The following is a 22,687-nucleotide window of genomic DNA, read 5'->3' on the forward strand; positions in this document are numbered from 1 at the left end:
TCAAATGCGAATTGTAAAATAATTCGTCTAAAGAACATTAGAGAATGGTAAAACTAAACAGAAAGGCGTGGCCTATTTTGTAGCAACCTTCGGCTATAAAAGAGTGTTTTTGGTAAAATCTGCTACATTCATTAGTCGTAATGTAAGCTGGCTTTACCGTCCACAACGTTGACAGCAGTAGCAGCAGATATTAGCACTCAGCAGTAACAGCGGATTGCAGCGAGTTGCGCCTGTGGCTGCCTTTAAATCAAACAAATCACTTGACCTGTGGTTGGTCACCATGTCTCAGGAGCAGAGCAGTTCTTCTCACTTCTCAGCGTGTGTCGTTAGACTGCCGTTATTGCCCCACTACTGAGGCAGCTCAAGGCAAATAAACAAGTATTTGAAGGTTAATCATTTTTTGACAACTCAAGCGAGCAATCTGTGCTGGATACTAGCAATTTACTAAATGTGAAATAGCTTTTACAGCTCGTGTTTTCAGTGTCTTTATTCCCTCACTGTTGAGGAAGCACAAAGTAAGCGTTTGGAGACTTTATGACTCATTAATGAGACACTTACAACAATGCATTTGTTAATAGTGTGCGTAATTCTACGTCAGTTATGCGGTCGTGTCTTGGATATAACCTCCTACTTTTTCAATTATACAGATATCTATTTTGTTCGTTGTCGCATTTCTGTTTCGTTCAGTCGGATTTACTGGTTACAATGTCTGATTGTGACAAAGGAGACAAAGTAAAGTGAAAAACATAGTTTCCTATATTCTGTGCTGGGTATCAATTTTCAGTAGGTTGAATTCATCGTCTACCGCGTAACAGAAATTATTCGCTTTGGTGTTACAGTACCTATCAATCTGGAGTACCATGAAATGGGCGGGAAACGCTGCTATAGATAAGGTTGATATTATAATCCGCATGAGATTGCATCAACAATAGGAAAATATACAAAAAAACCCTTCGCTCCAGGTTCCTTCACTTTTAGTACACTATCGGCCTAATAATAAAACGAGTATCTTCCCGCGTTATCTGCACATTGCAATCCGCAATGTGCAGGAATTGAACTGCCGAATATCTAAGCTGTTTTGCTTCCGAAGTTAATGGGAAAGAAGGCATGATACGTTTAATTTCTAGTTTTGTAAAAACTAATATCAACTGTCCTGTTGAGGCCTATCGCATATTTTTAATTGAAATAGTAAAATTGAGTTTTTACATCTAATCAAAATTTATAATTTAACATAACATTTTCATAGAGCAGAATTCAGGTCCACCTCACTATTTTGTTTTGACGAGGAGTGGTACTCATCCTACAACTGTGCTCCAGCAACCTTCAACATTACCCTTAAAAAGGTTACCAAAACGACCGAAACGTCGAGTAATTTGACTAGATTGTATTACATTTCTTTCGAAAAGAATGAAAAAGCCAAAAGACAGAACAACCCTTGCATAATCATTACCAGCCGTTAATATAAAAAGAAAAAAAATTAAGGTGTATTTTTGTTTGAAAAAATAAAATTAATATCTACAACTCTGCCTTCCAATAATCCTTCCAGTTGGTCTCGAGGTACGATGCTGACCTGACAAACCAGTCGTCGTAGGTTCGAGTCTCGGCTCGGGAAAGACTGTTAGTATCAGTAGGATCGTAGCGCTAGCCCCGCAATTTTCCTGTACACTAAATAGTTGGCTGCGAAGTCTGTGCATAATAAACTGAAGGTCAAGTTCCGAATTAAAATGTAGCACCAAGGCTTTACTTTTTACAACTCTGCCGAAGACGTCGCATGATCAAACAATTGGTTCTGGCTTTAAACATATCTGTAATCATCAATGCAATTTTTACACACACCTTTTTCAAAAGTTAGTCGGGACACAAAATAACTGATAGCAACAAAATGACATCTTTAGTCCATAGAAACATCTCTGCAAAGTTTCAGCCAAATGAGAGAAAAAAAAATCCAAAATTAACTGACACATTTCTTTTGGAATTGCTCTAATGTAACTAATCATGTTGGAAGCTATGTTAAGTGTTTTAAATAGTTAACATTAGCAGGACGATGAAATTCAAAATGATAATTTAGTGTATTGAGATGTGTGGCATTTATCTTGACACTTAAAAAATAATTTAAAAAAATATAGATTTTTTTCAAAAAAAAAAAAAAAACTATTGGTTCTATTTGTTTCTGAGATAAAGGTATAGAAATGTTAACCCACAACTTTTAATCGATCCCACATCGCTACTGAATCCTGGCATTAGATTATAAGGAAAAAAAAAGCAAAGCCTTGGTGCTACATTCCGTATCGGAATTCGACCTTCTGTTTTACTATACACAGACTTCGCAGCCGACTGTTTAAGTGTACAAGACAATTGCGGGGCTAGTGCTACGATCTTACTGACACTAACAGTCTCTCCCGAGCCGAAACTCAAACATACGACGACTGGCTTGTTAGGCCAGCATCGTACCTGGAGACCAGCTTGGAGAGCTTTAAGAGATTATAAGGAACATCTGTCAAAATTTCCAGCTTAAGACATTGAGTTTTTACTTTGAGAAAAAAAATCTGCAAGGAATAACTCAGTGATTCATTCATTTTTAGAGTGAATGAAATGTTCATTGTTGAAATGAATAATTTTATTGAGTTTGTTGTTTTTGATTTACTTCATTTATTTCATTTATTAGTATTAGTACAAGAATTTGATAACTATCAGACTGTAAGTATCAAAACGATCGCAATTGTCCTGTATACTATAAAGTTGGCTGCAAAGTTTGTGTCCAGCAAACAAAAAGGTCAGATTCTGAGTCAGAATTTCTGACAGAGAAATGTTAGTACCTGAGCTTTGCTTCATAAAATTTTCATATACTTAATATGATTGCAAAAATATGTCGTAACGAAAATTCTTTCATAAAAATCAGAGCGACTAACATACAAAGGAACTAACTTGCTTTTAAAAGATTGCTGTGGTTACTTTTGAAGTAGAATACTTCTCTCAGGAAGTTCGGCTACATAGGGTTGTGAAATGAAAATCTAAAACCGAAAAAAGTGAAAAATATGTCCAATTTCAAATGCTAATAAATCGGTTAGTATTCGATGGATTTCCTTCGTTTTTGCAGTAATAGATTGGAGAATCTTCTAAAATTCTTCCCAAAATAAGATAACTGTTATTTTATTATTCACACTATTGTACTATTGAAAATAGTCAAGCCTTGTCAAAACGAAAAATTCGACCTCTGATTGGTCGTTATATGATCGCTTCCCAAGCACGGTCGACAGAATCATATACCTTGCAATTAAAAACATGCTATTTGGTCTATGTAAGAGCCTGTTTCAGCCGAAGCCGTTCATAATAGTTCTAGACAGCGACAACAGCAATCGTCCTTCCTTAGCAGCAGCACTAGCCCTGTGGTTGGTCACCACGTCTCAGGAGCAGCGTGGTTCTTCTCAGCGTGTGTCGCCAGACTGCCATTATTCCGCCCGTGTTGGGGCAGCATGAAGATTGCCATCAGGAAATCCAATTTTAAACATAAAAATACCTTTTTCAAGGCAAATAAACAAGTCATTGGAAGTTAATAATTCTTGACAACGCATTTCACTGAATGTGAAATAGCTTCCACAGTGCATGTTGTCCGTGTATCTTAATTCCCCCACTGTTAGAGCAGCTCAAAGGTTGCGATCAGCAACCGATTTTGAACCGCAAAATGCCTTTTCAAGGCAAATAAACAAGTAATTGAAGGTTAATAATTTTCTGGCATCAACACAAGCAGACCTTCTGTGCGGGATGCAATCAAATTCTGTTGTAGTTGTCTAATTTTTACTTAATTTAGTTAACCCCCCACTGAAAAGGCAGCGCAAAGGCTGCGATCAGCATAACCGACTTTGAATAACAAACTGCCCTGTTAGAACGCATTCACAAAGGCAATTAGTTCGACTATGCAGAGCTAATATGAAGTCGATTCAATCGATCAACATGAACAGAATTTCGTCGTCTCCCAGCTGCCAAGTTGCAACATGATGCAACACGCAACAGCGAGCAAACGAAATCGCTTGATGTTACAAACCGCAATAAGATACGGGTTAAAACCGTTGCGTGTGTGAGAGCACCATCGGTGTTTATTCGCTGGATACAAAAATCATATGCGAATTGTGGAATAATTCGTCTGAAGAATATTAGAAAATGGTAAAACTGAAAAGAAAGGCGTGGCCTATTTCGTAGCACCCTTCGGCTATAAAAGAGTGTTTCTGGGAAAACTAGCTACATTCATCAGTCGGATGGTGAGCTGGATGGACCGTCCACAACGTTGACAGCAGTAGCAGAAACTATCAGCACTTAGCAATAACAGAAGAAAGCAGCGGGTTGCGCCTGTGGCTGCCTTCAAATTGAACAAATCACTTGCCCTGTGGTTGGTCACCACGTCTCAGGCCTCTGCCAAGCTCAGCGATGCCAACCATTGTTTTAAAAAAAGCTGGAAGAATTTAAAATAAAAAACTGGAGAAAACTGGATGTATAAGTTTTAAGCTTTTACGGAAATTTATTTGATTTTCGGTTCATAAATGCTGCACCGTATAATAGCATGTAACCAAAAAGGCTGAAAGAAAAGTTTTTACTGATGGAGATTATAGGCCCTAGCATACTTGAAATTGAGTGGATTTCGATTAAAATCTTACAACCGAGGGGCATGAATGCACAAAATACTGAAAAAGCCATACATGTAATGGAGCTGAGTTCAAAAAATGTGGTGACGAACAGAAAACTGGATAAACTGGAACAATTTTCAAAAAACTGGAAATATTCAACCATCAGCTGATTCGCTGGCGATTTTCAAAAAAACTGGAGATATCCAGGAAAAACTGGAGGGTTGGCAACGCTGGCCAGGCTGAACGCCAACGCGAGCGATCGGGCGAGATTTTTGCCGTACATCAGCCGGCACTTCCTCTAATGGAAAAGTTGGATCATTTTGTTTAGAAGAATATTACTGCCGGTAACATTACACATATGTGATTGCGTTATATCCGATATGGAATTGAACAATTGTTCTTTTGAGGACAAATAAAACACTTAATTTGAAGAGTTAATAGCTTTGGGTACAAGTAACAGTATGGTAACAGCCTCAGCGGTAGGTGCAGCCGGTACTTCCCTAAGGCCGATGTTATAAGGAAGTAAATGAAAGCGGCACGGCGAAACAGTTCGGGTGTGCTTAGACGCGCGTCATTTTTCGTTGTTGAGATTATTCCACACATGAAACGACGCGCTTTCGTACGATAGCGGCGGTATTAGCGGTGGATGCATTTGCCAACACTTACTCCAGTAAAGCCGAGTCTAATTTTCAATGTAAAAACACCTTTCTATTGTGTTGGCCGTGCGCATTAGGCCTCTGCCAGGCTAAACGCGAAAAGCGGCGCGAACCGGCCGTACGTTAATGTACAGCCGTAAGTAGAGCTGTGTAAAAGTATTCTACTTCAACCTTGCGGTCGTGGCTTTGCATACAACCTTCCTGTGATTTTTTTTTCTTGAACGAAAATCCAATTATGACTTCTCCACCAATGAATACTTTTCTGGCGTTTGAAGCAGAAAGTCATGATAAATGAAAAAATAGCCGACAAAGTTTCACTCGTATCATCCGGTTTGTCGGGTAAATATTGTCTTCTTTATTAATCAATTATACAACTCCATTCTGTGATGTGACTCCAAATCAGAAAGGCAACTCTGCACAGATTATTTTCAATCGAACTGTAGAATATACCGAATATTTAATCACAAAAAAGATTTCTATGGCATATTGTTCTATATGAAGCATAGAATAATAGGTGCATTTGAAATTGCTTAAAATATGACCACATAGTTAAGGAATAACCTCTAACCAAATTTGAGATTTTTCACGGCACGAAGACCAGTTGACACCAACTTGTAATAAAACTACACAATTTCATGGAAAATTTTTGAAACAATGACCATTTTAGAAAAAAAAGTTAATTATATTTTGAGAAACAAAGTGCTGAATAAATATTATATAATGTTAAATTTTTTTGTTTTTATACACTCTACGAGAGTTAGTATGACATTTCAAAAGTTATGATATTATAATAAATAGTTCTTAAGTTCTGCACTTGCCACCAAGTAAATACCAAAGCCAATTAATTCCATCCTTGATTTAGCACATTTTTTTCCAACAAAGAGAAATTTCATCGCGATGGAAAATACTGGAACAGACACATAGAAGCAGGCAATTCATAATTTCCGCTGTCGTAAACCACGGCCGGGTGCGATGATATGTGGCTTCCCTAGCTGCTGCCGGAGAGAGTATGACGATTCGATGGTTATCCTGTTCCCGAACGGCTAGGGATAGTTTCCGGAAGCGAAACTCTATCCGTAGATACAGCACATTTCTAGCTTAAGTATCGATTACTTGAATTCGTTCCCAGGGGCATCGTATTGTTTTTGGTAGGTGTTTTGTTCCTGCTTCAGAGCAATATCGGACTCGAATAAAGAGGGGGACGCATTCCACTTGCTTAACTATTTGCGATAACCTGTCAATAGAAGGGTACAGAACCCGCTGCTGCAAGTGCTCTCTGAGTGTGTAAATAGATCCGATTGTCGATGGGGCGAATATTGCTGTTATCGGAAGGGTGATCAGGATAACACCAATTGCAACTGCAGTTGCTTGTGCACACAAATGCTCCGCTCGCATGCAATATGCTGCTGGCATTTCGGATGTCGTACCTGTGTAAGCCACATAGGCAACAATGGCGGCAATCGGTCCGGTTATTGTGCCATGATTGCTCCGATTCCGTAGAACAGGTTGCGTTAGCATTGCGATCAATCGTCGTTGATTGAGAATATATTTACCGACTGGAAGGTTTAAACACTGTCTACAAGATGAGCGGTATCGAGTGAGAGGTGCAGGGTTGGGATGTCTCTGTTTACAATTGAGTTTCAAGTATCGAAGAATATGACATTGCTTATCAAACGAATGAGCTCATCATTGTTATATGTGCTGCAGTATGCAATCTTATCGAACTATTTACATTGTGAAAGTACTAGTGCGCAATCGGATTCATAGTGTATGCTAATCAAAAATGTCTTATTTTTGTTGTAAACAATAGCAACTTTTATTGAAGTAGTTGCTTGCGTACAGTACAATTGTACGTTATCTTTCTCATACATGTATGAGGTCGAGCAGCCCCCAAGTAAGGCATATTGTGGCTTCATATTAATCAAACCAGCGCACAGCTCAAGCTCATTATCTTGCAGCCTGCAGCTCTGGACGAAACAATAAAATGTATATCACAGGCAGCAGAACAGTTGGGGGTTTCATCTCCGTTTGTCTCTTCTCGTTGCTCAACCGGTGACGACTAACGCAAAAGCTTGGGATTGGGCGAACAAATGGTAAGCTCTAACACAGCCCCCAAAATCTGCAGTGGGTGGTGGTTTCTTTGTTTGTAAAGCCAAATCAACATCTGCAGGGCCAAATCGCATGGCGATGGTATTCGTAATTACGAACCAACCACACTCATTTCTAAGCTTTGTTTCTCTGATGCAATTTTGGAGAGTTGTTGTGAGCATTCACCTGCAAGAAATACCCTGCTCATTAGAGCGAAATTATATGGAAATACGGGGCGCTTGAATATGATTGCAGCCACCATGAATGATAAATGAATATTCAACGGCTTTTGGGATTATAAAAGGCAGTTCTAAGAAAGCTTGTTTTTTGGTTAAAATACGGACCGCTAACCAAATATAAGTGGTTTGAGTTTTATCGATCTTAGTTGTTTTTTTTTTAATAAACAACGATAAAACTTAGAGCAAACTACATTTTATAGCTAGAAGATTGTATTCTGAATTCAGCTGAAACAGTTGTTGCAGTTTTATTACATAGCCCTAGAACGTAAAAAAATATGATCTGCCATTTCCTAGCCGAGTGCTAAATTATGGCGGTATCAGAATACGACGACCCGAAGCAGTAAAGACGTTAGAGTTGAAATTTATAGTAGATGGGAATAGAGATCAAACAAGTTGCCGTTGTGGATCAAAGCCCGAAATTCATTCCATTGGAAGTAGCAACCAGAACCTTAGCTAATTAAAAGCAAAAAAGAAAATTTCAAACCGGAAATATTACTCAAAGCAAAATATCACCATCACTTATATTATTAAGGGGGGATTTGTTAGTAGCTTAAGTATTTATGATAAATATTAGTAAATAATGAGTATGTGTGTCCAATCACATATGGTGACTTCTCAACACTGTTAGAAATTTGTAATTTTAATTGTTAGGATTTGTTTGCTTTCGCAATTAGGACTTATCATTCGTAGGGATTTAAACCTACTTGTCAGAAAAGGGGAAGTAAACTTACAACTAACTTAATTGCTAACTTATTGGCTATAAAGAGAGCTTATCGTAGCAATTGAGGATTGCAACGATTTTTGTCGAAAATTGTTAATAACTTTATTTGACATAGCTTCTAATGGTTCAACACCAGTAAGTCTATGTAATTCGAGTGTACCAAACCAAGGAGGACGCTTCAAAATCATTTTCAGAATTTTATTCTGAACCCTTTGTAGCGTTTTCTTCCTTGTTGAACAGCAACTTGACCAGATCGGTACAGCATAAAGCATTGCTGGTCTAAAAATTTGTTTGTAAATCAAAAGTTTGTTCTTTAAACAAAGTTTAGAATTCCTGTTAATGAGAGGATATAAACATCTCGTATATTTGATGCACTTGGCTTGTATACTCTCAATGTGCTCTTTGAAAATAAGTTTTTTATCATAAATTAGTCCCAAGTACTTAACCTTGTCGGACCAACTTAAAATAACCCCATTCATCTTGACAACGTGATTATTGTTTGGCTTGAGGAAAGAAGCCCTAGGCTTATGCGGAAAAATTGGCATTTGAGTTTTAGAAGCATTGGGAGAGATTTTCCACTTTTGCAAGTAGGAAGAAAAAATATCTAAACTTTTCTGCAATCGACTGCATATGACACGAAGACTTTTTCCTTTTACGGAAATGCTTGTGTCATCGCAGAACAATGACTTTGTGCATCCTGGAGGCAAATCAGGAAGATCTTAAGTGAATATGTTGTACAGGACTGGACCCAAGACTGAACCTTGAGGTACACCTGCTCTGACAGGAAATCTATCAGATTTTGAATTCTGATAGACAACCTGCAGAGTTCGATCAGTAAGATAATTTTTTAAAATTTTGATTAGGAAAATTGGAAAATTAAAAGTTTGCAATTTCGCAATCAAACCTTTATGCCAAACACTGTCGAATGCTTTTTCTATGTCTAAAAGAGCAGCTCCAGTGGAATAACCTTCAGATTTGTTAGCTCGTATCATATTAGTAACTCTGAGCAATTGATGAGTTGTGGAATGCCCATGGCGAAATCCAAACTGTTCATTTGCAAAAATTGAATTTTCGTTGATGTGTGACATCATTCTGTTAAGAATAATTCTCTCAAACAGTTTACTTATTGAAGAAAGCAAACTGATTGGTCGATAACTTGAAACTTCAGCTGGGTTCTTATCCGGTTTTAAAATGGGAGTAATTTTTGCATTTTTCCATAATTTGGGAAAATATGCAATTTTGAAGCAGCAATTGAAAATTTTCACTAAAAATTCCATTGTGCTCTCAGGGAGATGTTTGATTAGTATATTAAAGATTCCATCGTCACCAGGTGCTTTCATATTTTTGAAATTTTTAATAATTGATTTAATCTCATTCAAGATAGTTTCAATTATTTCTGCAGGTAAAAAATTCTGGGAAGAAATTAAATCAAATTGACGTGTGACTTCATTTTCAATTGGACTCACAAAATTCAAATTTGAGTTATGAACACTCTCAAACTGCTGAGCAAGTCTTTGAGCCTTTTGTTCATTGGATACAAGAAAACGTTCACCATCTTTTAAAACTGGAATAGGCTTTGAAGGTTTCTTAAGAATCTTCGACAGCTTCCAAAATGGTTTTGAATATGGTTTCAATTTTTCAACTTTAGTCTCAAAATTTTGATTTCTCAGAAGAGTAAATCTATGTTTAATCTCTTTCTGTAAATCTTTATAAATAGTTTTAAAAACAGGGTCACGAGAACGTTGATATTGACGTCTGCGGACATTTTTCAAACGAATTAGAAGTTGAAGATTTTCGTCAATTATTGATGAATCAAATTTCACTTGAGCCTTTGGAACAGAATAATTCCTGGCATCAACAATTGCACATTTTAATGCTTCCAAAGCGGAATCAATATTCACTTCGTTTTGCAAATCAAGCTCATTATTGAAATTTCTCTCAATATGAGTTTTGTATCTTTCCCAATTAGCCTTGTTATAATTAAAAACAGAGCTCATAGGGTTTAAAACTGATTCATGTGATAAAGAAAAAGTTATTGGAAGATGGTCAGAATCAAAGTCAGCATGTGTGATCAAATCACTACATACATGACTTTGATCTGTCAGCACCAAATCAATTGTTGAAGGGTTTCTTACAGAAGAAAAGCATGTAGGACTATTCGGAGACAAAATAGAATAGTATCCTGAAGAACAATCATTGAATAAAATTTTGCCATTGGAATTACTTTGAGAATTATTCCATGAACGATGTTTAGCGTTAAAATCGCCGATTATGAAAAATTTCGAACGATTTCTGCTGAGTTTTTGTAAATCACCTTTAAAATAATTTTTGAGCTCGCGTGTGCATTGAAATGGTAAATATGCTGCGGCAATAAATAAAATTCCAAGTTCAGTTTGAACTTCAATTCCCAAAGTTTCAATAACTTTCGTCTCAAGATGGGGAAGAGCACGATGTTTGATTCGGCGATGAATAACAATTGCAACTCCACCGCCGGAACCCTGAATCCTATCATATCTATGAACCACGTAATAGGGATCATATTTTAATTTTATGTTAGGTTTCAAAAATGTTTCAGTAATAATTGCAATATGCACATTATTTACTGTTAAAAAATTAAAAGCTCATTCTCATTGGCCTTCAATGAGCGAGCATTCCAATTTAATATTTTAATTGTTTTATTTAAAATCATTGCTAAATTTTAAATTAGAAACAATTTTAATAGTAAAATTTGTGCCTATTTGAATGGCTTCAAACATTGATTTTGCCTGCAACATGGCGTTCATAAGATCGAACATTGCCTGTTGCAAAAAAGAAAGTTTACCTGCCGTAATAGGCCCCAGGCAGTTGACATTAGAAAAAATATTTTCGGCAGCAATATTAGCTGGAGTAATAGGTGTACAATTATTTTCTAGCGTGTTTTGCTTACCCATAATAACGGTCATTTTCGAACTACCAACACTAGGCGGTATAATGTTCGAACTACCTGTAACCTGTGCATAAGTTAAACGGGTATGCAAAGGAGTAGGTAAACTATGCGTCACTGGTACGCTTGGAGAATTTTGTTTTGAAGTTGGTTTTAATTGAGAAATTGAATTTTGTTTACCTTGCCTTGCCTTAACAATTGCTAAACGGACTGGGCATTGATAAAAATTTGACATATGGTTGCCGTTACAATTCGCACAGCGAAAATTTTACTCTCTTTCACAGGACATGTGTCCTTTTTGTGAGAAGAGTCTCCACAATTAAGACATTTTTGGTCCATGTTACAGAATTTGGAACCATGGCCATAACGTTGGCAAGTACGGCATTGGGTGATATGCTTTTCACCTCCGCCATACTTCCTATAAATTTCCCACTTTACACGCACATTATACAAAGCATGTGCTTTTTCAAAAAATTTTAAGTTGTTAACCTCATTGCGGTTAAAATGAATTAAATAATTAACAAGGGAAATTCCAGTTCTCTGATTGTTTTCGCCTCGTGATTTTTGTTTCATTAGAATTACTTGGGTAGGGGCTATGCCAAGTAATTCTGTTAAAGTAAGTTTGATCTCATCAACGGTTTGATCGTTGGTGAGACCTTTCAAGACACAACCTTGAACGGCTTGGCGTTCTTGATGTCGTATGTAAAAAATTTGTACATCTTGTCAGTTAAATACTGAACAAGACGATCACGACCCTTTACTGAGTCGGCTAATAAGCGGCATTCACCTCTACGGCCAATTTGATAGGTAACTTTAACGTCAGAAACAAACGTTGAAAGTTCCTTTTTGAATATATTAAATTCAGAAGAAATAGTTACCACAATAGGTGGAACTTTCTCCTTTTTTAAAGATTTTATATTTTGTATAGTTTCATTATTGGTAACTTCCATTTCACCAGCTTCTTGCTCAGGCAAAATATCAAAAGGATTGTCACTACAGACACTCGAAGTGTCAGAAAGAGATGCCTCTCTTTTCCTCCCCGCAGCGATGCGAGGTTTCTTTTTCCGTCCAACCATTTCAGGTGATACGAAAAAAGTTAAAACAAATGTTAAATTCAAAAGTAGGTAGTCTTGAGAAAGACTGATGGGAAATAACTTTCAGGTAGTCTTTAAAAGACACACTGACAAAACACAAACTTTGAAGCTATAGGCAGTCAAAGACCAGTCCACAAGCAACCGAAAAAACGTCTGATCTGTAGGACAGTTCAAGACGCACTGTGATCACCATCACTTCATTTGGGCAATGCAGTGTCATGCCGACGCAAAAAAAAAAAAAAAAACAAAAGTGCCTCTCCCCATTTGCATTACACGGAGTAATCCATCAATTACCTGTCTGTTGCCACTGATACGACAAAGTTAACCCTCCCATCCATTCACACGCATGATAAGTTGCAGCCATATGAGCTCTGGCAAAACCTGCGACCAAATTTCTTGGTTTACTATAATTAACCGCAATCAATCAATTTACTTCACTTTTCCAGGGCCAAGGTTGGCATGTTATGCAAGTAATTTTTGTTTGTATTTTTAACGGAAATGAGTGCGTTGTTAGAGGAACGATGAAATAAATCATAACATTTCATTTATTTCTTCTTTAGTTTATTGCTCATGTTGCTAAATTTTTAACAATCGAAAATAACTGTTCGTTACTGCAAAAATCAGTTACAACACCCATGGCAAGGATTTCTTGTTACCAGTTTAAATGCAAATTTACGCCAACGTTCAAGGAGAGAGGTGGTAATGCGTGTGTGAAGGACATATCCACACAGAAGCTAAATCGATTTTTTCAGACAACGCCCGACGTTGGCGGGGTTTTCAGTAACATTGCGGACGATATTAACTCCTGAGGAGTATTTACTGTTTTGCGCATTGCGTTGGGATGGGAACACAATACAGTTGCTTGCTTTCCGTTTCATGAGGTGTACTTGGAACTCGGAGCTTCATTGTTCTCCCCATGGAATGTATTTAGATAATGTAATATTGTTACACGTCTTTTACTTGGATAAAAAGGTTTATTACTACCAGGACAGAGGAAAAATAACATCTCATTTTAATTTGATAATGTAAAATCACGGAAAAATAAATAGTTGTTAAAAAGTGACTGAGAAACAAACCACGATACATGCATAAATCCCATGCATCTCAATTATTTTTATACGTTTACAAAATATTCAAAGTTTCCACTTTCAATTTGCTGTAGCCAATTATTCGGCTTTCCAGCGCTTATGCAAACATGTATTCTCACATTCTCTCGTCCGGAATGACCCGGCTCCGGGCAGGCGGTTGAAATATGCAACCATAGGAAACAATTATTATTAACAGTATTGTTTCAGTTTCCACTCCGAGATTTACACGTTCAGCATATGCAATAGGCGATGATGGCATCTCGTACCGTAGCATCCTTCGGTCCCGTTCCCACTAACTCTTACAGCAGCGGCATTCAAAAAGTTGCATCTGCTGTTCGAGTGGGAACCTTACCAGTGCTTTCTCGAATTTCTATTCGATGGCAAATATTTACATTCCAACTACAAGATGCAAGTTCATGTAGCAAACAAAGTCCGGCCAGCAGTGAGCAAATACAAAGTCTCCAAGCCAAGAGTACCGTTTTCTCCGCACCGCACAAAGAGACTCGCAGGCTGTGGATTTGTATATGAAATATTGTCGTTCAAGAGTTCAGATTGCTGGCTAAAAGAGTCGAAAAAAAAAACGGTCACTACTGCACTGCAAACATTGCACGTTGACGGTCACGTTCTTACAATGGGGAACGCTGGTTCGGGACGCAGTTGGGCAAGTTATAACATCATATTAGTTTAGTTATTGATTTACCTTTCGCCTTTTCTCTCCACTTGCCATCGCAAGTTGTCTCCCAAAGTCCCAGGGCTTCAAAAGTGGTTGCACAATATCGGGTTTGGAAAACCGTCAATCTTTAACTGTACCTAATGTTAGATTTTGTGGAAACGATGGATTCAACCGCGGGGTGCCACCAAAATAAATTCAATCTATACACCTTCTCGTGCACACCTAAATGGTTGTCAGCAGTGTTTGTTTTTACTTGATTGCATGTAGAAGTCAACTTTGTGAAGCCAATTACAGCAACTGACATCTGTTGATCGGAACAAGTGAAAAAAGTGGATCGTCCAAAACCACGCTAACAATAGGATTACAGCAACATTTTTCATCAAGAAAAAGTTTATCAAATTAAATTTCTGTCATCGCATAGAAAACCGGTAGCAAGCCTCCACTACGCGCGACCTCTTTGCCAATTGTAGCAGAAAATGTGAACGCTTCCATCATTGAGCTTTTACCCCCGACGGGACAATGAAAAAGGGTCACCACGGCAGGGGAACGCGGATTTGTTCGACAGAAAAGCTGATCCGAATGACACAGTGAAAACTGAGCACGACGACGGGTTGAGAAGATTTAATCTGGTTTGGAAATAGAAGAAGAAAAAAGCACAGTGATTGTCCGGGAAACGATGAGGTATGTAATTGCTTTGTTTGCTCTTCTACAGCCCCGCTACCCGCCACACCAGTGAAAGTAAAGCTGCAAGAAGAATCTCGCAACGGTGCTGTAAGTAACGTGATCATGCTCTTGTGCTTTACTGGCACGCTGCTGCTGCACCCGGAGGAGGACCGCTGCTGACTCGTCGACACGGGGAGAGTGCAAGCGCGAAGGAAAAACGTGGTAAAATATTGATTTAATAGATAAAACAAAGAGAACAAAACTATAATATGGCTGCGCAAGACTCTTCAACTAGAAATAACTGTAAATCGGTTCGATGGAGGATTATTGTAAATGATAGGTTTATTCTCTTCACAATTTAGTTAGATTTACTTTTTACTGGCACTTGTATAATGACAGTCGGTTTGCGCCACTCCTAGAAATTTATGTTATCTTTTATTCGTTTGTATTGCATGCACATAAAGTGATGATTAGTATGATAAAAAAGAGGTTGAAAAATTATGAAATCTACCTCGAAGGCTTGTAGAAGGTATAGTTGAATATAGTGCATAGAAAACAAAGGATTCCTTCGAAAAGAACAAATTCGATAAAATAACGTTAAAATTTAAGAATCAAAAATATATTCACAAAGCTATTGGACATTGCTACAATGTTTGAAGCAACAAATCAAGCAAATAGAGATATTTTTTGTGGTGTTGCAGGTTTGAAAGTTTAAGTTCTAAAAAAATAAAGGTATTCTTGAGAAAATTATTACCAAACGTTTTTTGCGACGACAAAAAATTTACAGAGAAATGTCAGTAAAACATAGACTAATGACGTTAACAATTAATAAAAAAGCCATGAGAATTTAGAAGAATAAAAAGCAAAGCCTTAATGCTATATTCCGATTCGTAATTCTGTTTATTATACACAGACTTCGCAGCCAACTTTTTTAGTATGCAGAACGATTGCAAGGCTAGCGTTACGATCCTACTGGTACTAACAGTTTCTCGCAAGACGAGAATCAAACCTACGACAACTGGCTTGTTAGGCTTTTCGTACCTCGAGACCAGCTGAGACGGCATTAGACTAAGAAATAAAAGATTATTTTCAACCGAAATTCCAAGAAAAATACTCGAAGCAAAATTAAATTGTTTTCGATGTGTTTTTAACTTCAATTAGAAATCAATACTAGTTTTGTAACTAATTAAACTTCAGCTAAATATATGGTCTGACTATGGTCGAAATGCAAAATTCATAATTTTTTAATCTAGTTTATGGGAGAATTTTACGATTCTTTTTTCGCAATTAACTTTCTGGCTTACTTCTTAAACTGATGAGCTTATTTTTCAACTTATTTGCCATTTTGAAAATATTAGTGAAAAATTATAAATTGTAATTTTCTTCAAATCTATAATTATTGCTAAGATTTCGACTGTTGAAATGTTTTGTGCGTTGGGTGTATTTTCGGCTGGGTGCGTTAAAAAAGTAGAGCAACTTTAGCAATTTTATACTATCCAACGTTTCGTCACTGCTCAGTGACATCTTCAGGGGGAACCGTGGAGATTTGTTAACGGTTAGCGGCGCTTAGCATTTTAAATTGATCTGATTGTCTGTGAATATTGAATATTTAAAAATGTGTCACGCTCATCGCGCTTAAAATATGTTGGTTTTTCTATTGCTGCTGTCTATATCACTATTTACCAAATTTACGTTCAATTTTACCACCATTTTGAACTTTGTATTAAATAATCCCAAATGCTTAAAATGTACAAATGTACATGACTTTTCCACTCAAAAACACAACAAAATCAACAACAGTAAACAACGAAAGGCAAAAAATGGTTAATAAATGAAACAAAAAAAGGAAAATATCCCAAAAAAGCCAAAAATTGGACACCAATATAATCTCCACTAGGGTTTGTAATCCTGAGAACGATTTCCCGGAAATTACCTTTTCACAAGATGTAATATAGTTTCCTATACAATTGTGCAACAAAACTTAACATACTATCAAACCACGAATCTTACGTCGTCAAAGTGGTCATAATATGAAGCAAATCTTTTCCGTGTAATTACAAATTCAATTATTCGTCAAAAATATTTGCTGGGTTATTCACTGCCGTGACTGCCGTGGAACGTATATCAGTCCCACCTGTGAAATCATCGAACCGAGAAAACAGCGTTTGAAAAATGAAATGATTAATTCAATAAAATACGTTCCGCTTCCAATATTGATATGTTTTTTTCTCAGATTGAAGGATTTCAATGTTTTTGATACTTTTGTTCCATAAAAAGACAATTTATAACAATTACAATGGAATGAATTAAAGTGGAACTGACATGCGATTATTTTGTACTACAGCATGCAAAATAATCTCCTATTAGTCCCAGTCTTCATGACCATGGAGACTGAACTAGTTTGTTATTGGTCACAGTTATCAAAGTTGTTTGTTTTCCTGGAAGTAAAGCATTTTGAAAGTGTGAAAATATTGTTTAATCTTGTGCAAAATGTTCCGTTAGATGTGATACGTGCTTGTTACGTGATAGCTCCGTTGAAGATTGTCTCGGTTTGGCCTGTTTTTTTTTATCACTTTTAATTTATATTTCGTTTAGTTTCGATAAACATTAACAAAGAAAAATGAAGTGTTGTGGAAAAAGGCATTCAAGCTTTGAATACAGACGTTATAACATCCATTATGGGACTGGTATGCGTTTATTTTTTAGATGGGACAAACTGACCTGATATACTTTGTAAATTCTACAGAACCAACTATGTTGTTTTTCATATTTATTTCGAGAAGCGTTAGTGATTCTATCCGTCAATGGTCATAACTCAAAATCGACGTAAATGCTGTTGCATGAAAAAAATTTTTGATACCTGTTGATTGATAAAAAAAATTGAAACCCGTAAATCATGGCGACCAGAAATAAATAATTTAGTGGAATTGCGGCCCATGAGCATCCTCTCGATTCCATGAAAGCTCATATTAGGTAGTATTTGGTTATTTTAGGTTGTTTTCGGGAAAGCGGAAATGGTCATTTTGGATTTTTAAATGGTTACAAGATCGTATTCTGGCACTGGATATAATCCCGGTTTTAATAATAAACATATTGAATAATAATATTATATTGCGGATATATTGCGGATATTATATTGCGGATATTGCGAATAGGCAATGTTTCCTTATAATTCTACTACGAAAAATCGAGAACCACTTAAATCATCCGCAAATACGTATTTCGGCTCAATTTGTAACCATCGTAAGTGCTTATGTGGACTGTGTGCTCCTCTCACAGCAAAACAAGAATGACAGGGTATTTGAGGAAAAAAGACGAGGGTACTATTCAAGACATAAATTTATTCATCAAACTCTATATCTGGTGGTTCTGATAAAGGCCATTTAATTGTTCTTGTAGACGAAGTTGCTAATTCCAAAACAATGGCCACTCACTGTAAAAATGCTGGCTTCATTTTGGAAACTTCATTATACTCAATATAAAATATTGAAAAATTTCAACAAAGACAATTATAGTTTGACCTCACAGCAGCATTACGAAATCAGAACAGAATTTGGTTATTTCTCAGCCGAAACCGCAGAATGCGTAAGGCAATAGCGTGATATACGAGAACAATTTGATTGCCTTCCTTCTAAAACGCTTTACAATATAACGTGTTGTTTTGTTGCGCGGCTGAGAGCTCCGTCGGTTCTACTTTTTTTCCAAGAAGATTCAATTTTCGTACAACCGTATTACATACGGAATAAAACCTCTTTGCGTCTTGCGAAACGGAAGAAATGACATGAAAAAAAGGCGGAGCCAAATACAACATACGTTAAATGAGCACCGCGAACAAAGAGCGTGATTAATTAGCCGCTGCTTTTCCAATGTATATTTAGTTAATTTTTTCACTAATTTGCAATTAAAAATATATGTCAATTATTATACCACCTTCACCTCTCGACCAAGACGTAGGCATTTAAAACCCATTCAACATAATATGCATTTTATCCACAGCATGTTGCCAATCATGGAATATAAACTCTGATTGGAAGTCTAACAGAATTTACATTCTGGTTGACCAGGTTGTTAAAGTTGAGCGAAACTTTGTTTAATTTTAAATCTAAAAATTGGCTGGTAAACGGCTGGATATTACGAACCATCGGCGTCAAGTGAACCTACAGGAACAAAATAGACCCCACATGCGGTCCATAGCCTCTTATTCAGCACTTCCTATCCTGACCTCCACCCGGTGCCAGCTGAAACACGAATGGTAGGAACTTGGTCGTATGCTGACGTCTGTCCTACATGTCAGAAGCGGCTCAAAACAGCACGGTACTCCAGGTTAGAGGCAGGCGATTCCATTCTCGTGCCAACGTGGGACTCTAAACAGTGTTATGCACGATGGCCTTCGACGAGACAGGGGTTGGTGCGCAGGCCTTACAAGCCGCCACCGTAAAACACTCACAAGACATAAATAAGGAACAAAGAAGTTCGGGCTGGAACAATCGGCACAGACCCATGCGAAGAAAATAGACTAACGATTGGAAACTTGGTACGGCAAACTGCTGTTCTCTCAATTTTCAAGGGAGCATACGAGTGCTCTCTGAAACATTGAAATGCCGCAGTTTCGATATCGTAGCATTGCAGAAGAAATGGCTCAATGGTACGTACGTTCCGTGATGGTTATGCCATCTACTAGTGTTGCGGCAACACACGTGAGCGGCGAGATGCGGATACGGGTAATTGGGTGATGGCCAATCACCTCTCGAACGTGCTCGTTGAGAATCAATGGCCTGCTCTTCAACATCAACATCATAAACGTGCACAACTCCCATCTCGGAAGTACCGGAGACGACAAGGATGCATTCTACGAGAAGTTGGAACGTAAGTACGACCACTGCCCAAAGCATGATATCACGACGGTCATCAGAAATTTCAACGCTCAGGTCAGAGGAGAAAGAATACAAACCGGTGATTGGATGTTTCAGCGCATACCAGCTTACCAACGAAATGGGCCCTAAGACTTATCGGCTCATTCTGATTGATTCTCGGCACTTCTCAGACATCATCGACATCAGATCGTATAGGAGCGCTAACGTCGCCTCGAGCCACAACCTGGTGATGGTTAAGATGCACCCGAAACTCTCTGTTGATAACAACATTCGGTATCAACACCCGCCCCGGTCAGAACTCGCGCGACTGAAGCCGCCTAACGTAGCCGAAAACTACGCGCATTCGCTCGTAGCTGCGTTACCGGAAGAGGACCAGCTGGGGGAAGCTCCAATAGAGGACTGTTGGAACATCACCAAAACAGCCATCAACAGCGTAACGGAGAACATCATCAGTATTTGGGAGGAACCCATCGAAACTAGTGATTCGACAACGAATATAGGAGGGTGATGGATGAGGAGAACGCTGGCGGTCGGCTAAGATGCGCAGTGCCACTCGTCAAAGTGTAGAAAGACACAGACAGAAGAAGATGCTGTGAACCCGAATATTCCGGGAGAAAAAGCGCCGCCTGGAGAAGGAGGAATATGTAGAGCTGGAACAGCTGCATCATTCTCAAGAAACGCGAAAGTTTTAAACAGAAACCCAACGCATTCCGCAGAGACTTTGTGCCGGCGCGAGCCAAAATGTGCCGGGATAAAGATAGTAGTATTCCGACGGACGATCGTGAGGTGACCGGAAGGTGGAGGTAACACTTAGACGAACTCCTGAATGGCACCCACGCAGCTGACCAAACCTAAAAAAAGCTACGTAATTCATAGATGTTCCCTATACGGAATTCGGGTGGATTGTCGGATCCATTTGAATCCCGCAGGGGACTTCGACAGGGTGATGGTTTCTCCTGCCAATTCGTTTGCTTCGTTGACGACATGGCTGTGGCAGAACAGTACACCAGACTAAAACGGAAAGCAGCGAAGTTTGGGTTGGAAATAAATACGCCTAAAAAGTCTATGCTAGCCGGCGGAACCGAAGCCGACAGACAACGCCTAGGCAGTAGCATTACGATTAACGTCGATGAGTTCGAGGTAATCGACGAGTTTGCCTATCTTGGCTCACTGGTAACTAGAGACACCGTGTAAGAAAATGCTTACTGTACTTTTCAAAAATAGTACTCGATAACCATAATTTTTTATTGTCTTTAAGTCAACGCAAAGCATTAACAATAAAAAAGATAGTAATGTGCCATTTTGAGCAGATATTTTCTAAATTGAATAGAAATACAAATTCTATCAAAAAATTCACAAAAATTGGCAGTTAATTTCCTAACTTTTTGCAAGTTCACTTAAATGTAAAAATGAACTATTAAAACTTGTATGATGCTAACAAAAATGCGTAGCAGAAAAAAACAAGACTTGAACATTTTTCTTCGACAAAAACATCCTTGGAAAAGATTTGCATCATATCAGTAGCTGAGTAGCTATAGATGTTTGGAGCATTGCATGCATTGCAGGAAGCAGATAACGAGAACAACCTTGACTTTTCAAGACTCCAAATCAAGTTAAGGTCAAATCAAGCACTATTCTTTATTTATCTCCATAAGCTGCCAGGTCTGTTTATCTTCTGTTGATTCGATTTTCTGGCAGCAAACCGCAATCAAATATTTCAAGTTGATTGTTATTCAATACGTTTCTCGGATTATAGAGTTACACAATTGGTTCGGTGCAGCAGAACCGCACATGCACTCTAGTTTGGGGCAATCTGTTTACAGTTTCCGAGTTTTTTTTTTCCATCGTGTTATTCCATTTTTTTTTTTTAAAGATGTCGCATTCGCCCTTGAGTAGTAAGTATTAGTGGATACGACCGCAGTTGAGGAAAAGCAAACAAAATTTGTGCAGATTCGGAATCGGAAGACTATTCTGTTGTAAGCAGAAGAAAAGTTGAACCCGACATAATCATACCGAATGCTGGGAGTTTCTGTTTCCTAACGAGAGCTGATTTGCAGTGTACATAAATAAAAGTTAAATGGAAGTTTGTCTTGGTGGATATATCTCCTCAGAGCTTCATCGAGCTTTAAAACCAATCAATTTCACAGCTCCTTTCAGAACAATACGCTTTATCACGGCGGAAGATTGAGAAATATTACTGATTGAGCCGGCGGTGTACAGTTGGAATCTAGGAGACCTTAGTTTGTTTATTCGGCACAAGGGAAGCAATATACAGTTTTCTTCAAAGCTAATCGGAACAATCCGATTAACCACGTGTTTTGACCCTTTAGCAATATTCACTGCCCTGGTAGGTTAGGCTACCGAAACACACAACATGTAACCTTTGCTTCCGAACCAAATGTTGTATACAAATTCAACCTACTCATTTCGCGATCGGCTTTGACGAAACTATGCTTGAATACAACCGAGTTGACCTTTCTAGTCGGTTGTTACCTGTGAGATTAAAAGTTTCTGTCACAATATTTGTATACATTCAGCGAGATGAAAGAATATTGCCAACCTTATCATGCTGTAGGTTAATTGACACCATTGATGGTAATGATTGCCACTACAAGCAGCCATCAAATAACACTGCAGGATACTTCTACTCCCTCGCACCTAAAATCCATAACTAAACGTGACATTTTGAATTCGATGCTGCTCCCCATCGCGAGCAGCGAGAGAGGATAAATATCGCCCCCAGACCAGGCCCACTTCGAATGGTTAAGGCATAACTCCACCAGCTGGAGGTAATTTATAACTCGCCCCACTAAGTAAGCTCGGGCGACGTGGACTGTAGCCGTGGCTACCGGAATATAATAATATGATGAATGGCACGCCAGAAAACTTGTCCCCGCGGAAATAGATCGCCATTTATCTTTGCGATGGCTTCGCAGTTTCCTATCTGCTGCCGAAGGAAAGCTCGATATTGCCGCTGCTTTGCCACTAAAGGCCAGATAATCTCTGTCAGGCAAAACAAACCTGGGTGTTTTGCTTTCTTCACCGTTGA

The 22,687-nt window shown here is 38.1% G+C and overlaps 1 protein-coding gene across 6 annotated transcripts in view; it reads right to left on the minus strand.

Annotated features, from left to right (window-relative positions):
• The window catches only part of LOC129729740 (uncharacterized), a 199,268-nt gene that overhangs the window by 45,263 nt on the left and 131,318 nt on the right, over window positions 1-22,687 (minus strand). The gene's annotated exons all lie outside the window — the stretch shown is intronic.

Source organism: Wyeomyia smithii, chromosome 3, assembly GCF_029784165.1.
Source record: "Wyeomyia smithii strain HCP4-BCI-WySm-NY-G18 chromosome 3, ASM2978416v1, whole genome shotgun sequence".
Taxonomy (NCBI): domain Eukaryota; kingdom Metazoa; phylum Arthropoda; class Insecta; order Diptera; family Culicidae; genus Wyeomyia; species Wyeomyia smithii.